General features: G+C 36.4%; 1 pseudogene; it reads right to left on the bottom strand.

Moving 5' to 3' along the window:
- Nucleotides 1–839: 839 nt before the first annotated feature.
- On the bottom strand, nucleotides 840–1,317 carry LOC114222814 (large ribosomal subunit protein eL21 pseudogene; annotated as a pseudogene).
- Between the last annotated feature and the right edge of the window lie 5,985 nt (nucleotides 1,318–7,302).

Genomic DNA, 7,302 nt, shown 5'->3' with positions numbered 1-7,302 from the left:
GTTAGTGTTTCTGTATTCTTTGGGTGAATACCCATTAGTGCAATTAGTAAATCATATGGTAATTCTATTTTTAATTTTTAAATAAGATTTCTTTATTTTTAGAGAGAAAGAGAGCATGTACACAAGTGGGAAGGGTAGAGGGAGAGGGAGAGAATCTCAAACAGACTCCCCACTGAGCATGGAGCCCAATGTGGGGCTGAATCTCATGACCCAGAGATCACGCCCCAAGCTGAAGCCAAGGGTCAGACATTCAACAGACTGAGGCACCCAGGCACGCCTCTATTTTTAATTTTTTGAGGAACCTCCATCCTGTTTTCCACAGTGGCTGCACCAGTTTGTATTCCCACCAACAGTGCATGAGGGTCCCTTTTCCTCCACATCCTTATCAACAATTGTTTCTTGTGTTTTTGATTTTTAGCCATTCTGACAGCTGTGAGGGTTACCACCTCATGATAACTTATTGTGGTTTTGATTTGCATTTCCCTGATGATGAGTGATGTTAAGTATTTTTTCATGTGTCTGTTGGCCATCTGCATGTCTTTGGAGAAATGTCTGCTCATGTCTTCTTCCCATTTTTAATTGGATTATTTGTGGGTTTTTTGGTGTTGAGTTGTATGGGTTCTTCATATATTTTGGGTACTATATCCTTCTCACATTTATCATTTGCAAGTGTCTTCTCCCATTCAGTAAGTTATCCTTTAGTTTTGTGTTTTGTGTTTTTTGTTTTTTTAGGACACAGTTTGCTTTAAATATTTTTTGGGGGGAAAGGACACCACACTTCTACTCAATTAAGAGAAACATTTTTACAGTCTTGAGGTCTTTTATTTTCTTTACATTTATTATGCCATGAATTCATAGGAAATGGATTCCAGCAGTTCGGGCTCCTTTCCATTGGTTCTCACAAAGTACACTTCTCTGGGTGGGGCAGGCTGGCACTTCAGTTGAACCCAAGTACCTTTCTCTTTGGCTTCCTTCTTTTTCTGATCATTTTCCTTCACACGCTTCAGGAAGCTGTCTCGGCTCTTTGAGTGTTTAATATGCTCAATGCATACATTAATTCTCTTGGCAAGAATCTTGCCCTTGTTTGTTTACAACAATGCCAACAGCATGATGAGTAACATTGTAGACTCTTCCAGTTTTGCCATGGTAACATTTGCGGGGCATTCCTTTTGGAACAGTGCCCATTCCCTTGATGTCCACAGTATCACTTTTCTTATAGATTTGCATGTATGTGGCCAAAGGAACAACTCCATGTTTTCTAAAAGACCTAGAGAACATATAGAGGGTACCTCCTCTTTTTCCCTTTGTGTTGGTCATTTTGGTGAATTACGGGAAGATGGCAGTTCTGGCTGAAAGGTATCCTTTAGTTTTGTTGGTTGTTTCCTTTGCTGTGCAGAACTTTTTTTCTTTTGCTATAGTCCCAATAGTTTATTTTTGCTTTTGTTTCCCTTGCCTCAGGAGACATATCTAGAAAAATGTTGTTACTACCAATGTCAGAGTGATTACTGCCTGTGCTCTCTTCTAGGATTTTTATGGTTTCAGATGTGGCCATTAAAAATTTCTTGAGCCCAGGCTATGTGTGAGACATTTTATTGGATTTGTGGAATCAAAGCTTTAAAAACCACGGTCCTGTTGTTGAAGAGCTTCTAGTCTAGCAGTAAAATGGAATACATACAACTAACTGTAATGTAGTGGGATGAACTCAGTAGTAGAGTTGTGGATATTCTGCTCTGGACACACCAAGAGCAGAATGGAAGTATCACTAAGTCAACTATTAGAGACCTCAGTATTGAGATGTTTTACTAGGTCTTTTCCCACCTCAAAACAGTATCTTAAAAACCTTCAACATACTCTTCATTCCTCTTAACACTATACCCACCTCCCTCATTGCAACTACACTGCCTCACTAGCAATAAAAAATGGAAAAAAATAATAAAATTCTTAAATAATCTGTAAAATAAAGAATAGTAGAAAGTTCCACAGAGATAATTGTGTCACTGAAGTCTGAGAATTGTTGTTGATATGATGCAGACAAAAAAGGAAGAGAGACATGATATATATTACAGTTCCAGTAAAGCATTTGACACAACATTTATCAAAACTGGAATGAATTAAGATAAGTTTTTGGTTGATCAATCAGCTTTAGAAATTTTAAACTTCATCTTTTCCAAAAATAATAGTAATAATAAAAACATGACAGTGGCAGATAAAGAGAAAATTTGCAAAATTCCACTGGGCCTGGCCTTAAGTTCTATTTTGTTTTGGATTGATTTTGGGAATTAAAGTTGCTAGATAAAATCCAATAGGCTCTATTGACAAATTGCTAGAATTAAAAGAGAGTTCAGCAATACTATTATAAATGCTTTTAATGTATAAGGTTAATTGCATTCTACATCAGAAGCAAAAGTTAATGTAATTAAAATATATAATATTTAATGTATATATTTTAATATATATTAATGTATGTAATTTTTTATTCCTACATATCTTATGGTTTTTGGTGCAACTGTAAATGGGAATGATTCCTCGATTTCTCTTTCTGCTGCTTCATCACTGGTGTATAGAAATGCAACAGATTTCTCTATGTCGATTTTGTAGCCTGTGACTTTACTGAATCCATGTATCAGTTCTAGCAAATACCGTATGATTTCACTCATATGTGGAATTTAGGAAAGGAAACAGATGAACATAGGGGAAATAAAAAAAAAAGAGGGAGGCAAACCATAAAAGAGACTCTTAACTATAGAGAATACACTGAGGGTTATTGGAGGGGAGGTAGGGGGTTGCTAAATGGATGATGGGTATTAAGGAGGGACTTGTGATGAGCGCTGGGTGTTGTATATAAGTGATGAATCACTAGATTCTGCTCCTGAAGCTAATATTACTGTATGTTAACTAACTAGAATTTAGATAAAAATTTGAAACATATATGTGTGTGTGTATATAATATATATAATACATATATGTATATATATGTATATACATATATAAATAATTTTTAACTATAAAATGCTAGAAATCTAGAAATTTTTTAGGAAAAAATATAAATTTTTTAATTTATTTTTTATTTTATTTTATTATGTTCTGTTAGTCACCATTCATTACATCATTAGTTTCTGGTGTAGTGTTCCATGATTCATTGTTTGCGTATAACACCCAGTGCTCCATTCAGTATGCACCCTCCTTAATACCCATCACCGGGCTAACCCATCCTGCCACCCCACTCCCCTCTAAAACCCTCAGTTTCTTTCTCAGAGTCCATAGTCTCTCATGGTTTGTCTCCCCCTCCAATTTGCTCCCCTTCATTTTTCCCTTCCTACTATCTTTTTTTTTAAACATATAATGTATTATTTGTTTCAGAGGAAATTTAATTAAAAGACTTTAGTAAGCAAAAAATTGAGAGCTATACCATAATCAGGGATTTAATTCTCTCTCAAGTTAATCTACAAATTCAGTGCAGTTTTAAGTTGTAATTCTAAACTGTCTATGGAAAAGTAAGCAAGAAATGTAAAAAGAATTGTAAAAAATATTACTAGAAAGAAGAGGAAGGTAACAACTTATTGGATATCAAGATTTATTACAAAGCTGTAGTAATTCAGACAATAAGGTATTTGCACAAGGACTGACAAATAGAATAGAGAATCCAGAAACACACACACATGGAAACTTGCTGTAAAGCAAAGATGGCATTGCAGATCAGTGGGAAAATATGAACTATTTGCTAAATGGTTCTGGAACAATTAGTTATATGTGAGGAAAAAAATAATTGGCTCCCTGTTCACACCATATATAAAAATAAATTCCAGCTGGATTAAAGACCTAAATGTGAAAAGCAAACACTAAGACATGAAAAAAATATATTTGTATCCACAGGGTACTATTTCTTAAACTCAAAAAACTCATACCATAAATTAGCAGATTGATCAATTTGAATCCATTAATATTTAAACATTTTTGTACACTTAAAGATAATAAAATATGAAAAAGATGAACTACAAACTGAAGGAAGATACTTCACAATACATATCACAGATAAAGTTCTCCTAGAAATAAAAAAAAAAAGAAGGAAAGGAAAGGCAGTAAAAAATTATCACAAGATATAAACTTGTGCGGGTGCCTGGGTGGCTCAGATGGTTAAGCATCTGCCTTCGGCTCAGGTCATGATCCCAGGGTCCTGGGATCGAGTCCCGCATCGGGCTCCCTGCTCCTTGGGAGCCTGCTTCTCCCTCTGCTTCTCTCTCTCTCTGCTCCTCTGTCTCTCATGAATAAATAACTAAAATCTAAAAAAAAAAAAAAAAAAAAGATATAAACTTGTGCAAGAGGAAACAACCAACAAAAATATAAAAATATTCTGCTCTCATTAGAATTAAAGAAATATAATTAATCCCACAGTAAGAAACTTTCCCATTTATCAGATTCATCCATATTAAAATGCATGACAATATCAGATATGGGTAAAGATGAGGAACAACAGAATCTTATATTCTGCTTGTGGGAATTGAAAAATTCACTTTGAAGAGAAATTGAGCAATAGCTTGTAAAGATGAATACACCCTAAACCAAGCAACTCCGCTCTTAGCATATAACCGAGAGAAACTCTCCCCATGCAAAAGAAGAAATGCACAATCATGTACAAAGCCTCAGGGTTTTTAATAGCAGATCATTGGAAATAAATGTCAGTTAACAAAAGAATAGGTAAGTGAATTTTGATATCACGCAGAGGCTTATAGAACAGTAAAAAATGAAGGAGTTAAACCCCTCTATACCAACATGGAAACATTTCAGAAATCATGAATCTCAGTCTCAGCAAATAATATCAAGAAGTAATAAAAAGCAAATTATAGAAAACATTATGATGTCATCTATTTAGATTTCAAAGCATACAAACAAAAGTGTGTATTGCTTAAGGATACATGCAAATGTATCAATCTGTGGACTAATAAGCAACAAATAATGGTTACATCCAAGAAGTGTCAGGAGTTGAGATCTGAGATGGTATATAAAGACTTTACCTGTATTGATAATGTTTCATGTATAAGGCTGGACAGCTCGTAGATATGTAGATATCTGCATCTGAATATCTGCATCTGAATATCTGCATCTGAAGTTCCTGGGCCTCTAATAAGTGAATAAATACAGTTTCGAACTGGGCAAGATTATGCTACAAAAGACAACTATTTGCAAATACATTTGGGCAACTGTGTATGTGTGTGTATATATACACACACACTGAAAGACTAAAATGTAAATTTGGAAGAAGTTGGTAACATCTGGAGGGTAAATAAACAGGAAAGAATTTTGAATTTAATAGAATGCTTTTCAGTTACCAAACATTGTGTCTTGGGTTTCTAGGGAGGACACATGGCAAAGAGTTAGACCCTTCTCTCCTGTGGAATGATTGTGTGATGTTCACTGATGTTCTCGGGGAAGACGATGTGTTATCTCAATCATAACGTCTTTGAGTGGATACAGTGACTCACTTGTTTAGCCGTTTCCTTGGTGTTTGACAGTTAGTAGGTTTTCAATGAAAATGTGCTAAATTAACACACACTGCTGGGCCCACCCTCAGAGTTTACCATTCAGTAAGACTGAAAATTGAGAATTTTTCCCTTCTAGCAAGTTCCTGGGTGATACTGATACTGCCGGTCCTAGAACCATTCCTTGAGATCCACTGTTCCAGATATTCTAGTGCTTACATAAACTTTCCGTAATAGTCCGAAAGGTTTAAAAAAGAAAAAAAAAAAAAAAAAAAAAAACTATGCCTCTTTCTAATCCTGTAAGTAATTCTAACCATCTTTCATGGCAAAAGAAGATGCTTTCCTGAGTCTTTCTCCTTAGATCAGGAAATGAGAGCGTCAGAGGTCTTAACCATGATTAGTCCAGAGAATAAAGAGGAGAGAAACTCTCCAGTGCATTCAGGTGTGGCTGCAAGCCTTGCCCTTGGAGGAGGGACAGGTAGGGGTGGGGTCGTCCAGTTAATGCATAAATCCTTGGCATCATATATGACACTGTTGACTTAACCACATCATCTTGAAACTCTCTCCGGCTCCAGACCCTCAGAGTTATGAACATCCTACTTCCCAGGCTTCACATCTGTTTCTGTGTCCGTCGTGAGTTTCTCTGTCTCACTGTACCTTCAGAAATGAGGTCTTCTTTGTTTCCAAGTCATGTCCTTACAATGTCACTGCAAAGTGATTTTCTCTCCTATCAAGTCCTCTTTCCTATTTATGTGGAAATAACTTTAAATCTCTCCCTTTGAGCTCACCCTTTGTGAATGCCCATATATCCAAACACCTACAGATTTCACATAGTATTTCAAATTAAACAGAATGAAAATTAAATTCATTATTTCTCCAATCTTCCTATTCCCACCCACTCACCCAAATCCACTTGCTCTTTCTTGCATCTTTTATCTCTCTTATATTGGGCGATGGTATGTATAGTATTCACATGCCACGGGCATTGGATTCAAACTGTTGCTTGATGTTAAGCAAATTACTTAATATCTCTCAGATGCTTATTTTCTCTTCCATAACATGGAATTTAAAGTAGATCCTGCTTCATACATTTTATTTTATGATATAGCAGCAGCATCAGAGAACATGCTCTAAATGCAGGAGGGCCCTAGTATAGACCTACTGTATCACAAACTCTGGGGTAGGGCCTTGTAATCTGTTTTTGACAAGCACCCACATCCAGGGGATCCTGATGCATGCTAGAGGATGAGAACCATTGATCCAAGGGAATGATCATACCATTTATCCAAGCAGCTAAGCCAGAATTCTGGAAAATCATCTTTCTTTCCCACATATAGCCAAATTCATTGGTCATCAAGTCTCCTCAAACTGATTTAAATTTCTTATTTTAGCTACTTTCCATTCCCATGTTCACCATCACCATAAATGCTCCAACAGATTGTTGCAATACCTTTCTAGTATCATCTAACTCCTCCTTTACGAGGCCATGACTCAAGGGATTTATTTTTTAGTCTCATCGTGCATTTCCTTTGTAAAAAATTCTTCCTGGACAGAGCCCAGACTCTGTAGCATAAAGTAAGCAGTCCTTCATGACTAACTGGAGAATAAAATGACACCTTCCTCCATTCCTGACAAGTTCCCTCTCAGCTGTTGACCCTCCTCTCCAGACTTCCCTCCTTACAGAGTTGGTGTCTCCCAGGCTTGGCATAAAGTAGCGATTCCTGCAGGTCAGAGCCATGACTCAGCGATATAAGTTCGGTGTATTAGCGTGGCGGGTGGACCGTCAAGTGGGGCACACCCAAATTCACTCTCACTTTTCCCTTTT

The sequence above is a fragment of the Eumetopias jubatus genome, unplaced genomic scaffold (assembly GCF_037043125.1).
Source record: "Eumetopias jubatus isolate StellerSeaLion01/CBP00866 unplaced genomic scaffold, mEumJub1_p1.0 scaffold_3, whole genome shotgun sequence".
Taxonomy (NCBI): Eukaryota; Metazoa; Chordata; class Mammalia; order Carnivora; family Otariidae; genus Eumetopias; species Eumetopias jubatus.
The sequence above is the reverse complement of the archived record's forward strand: the minus strand, read 5'-3'. Positions and strand labels throughout refer to the sequence as shown.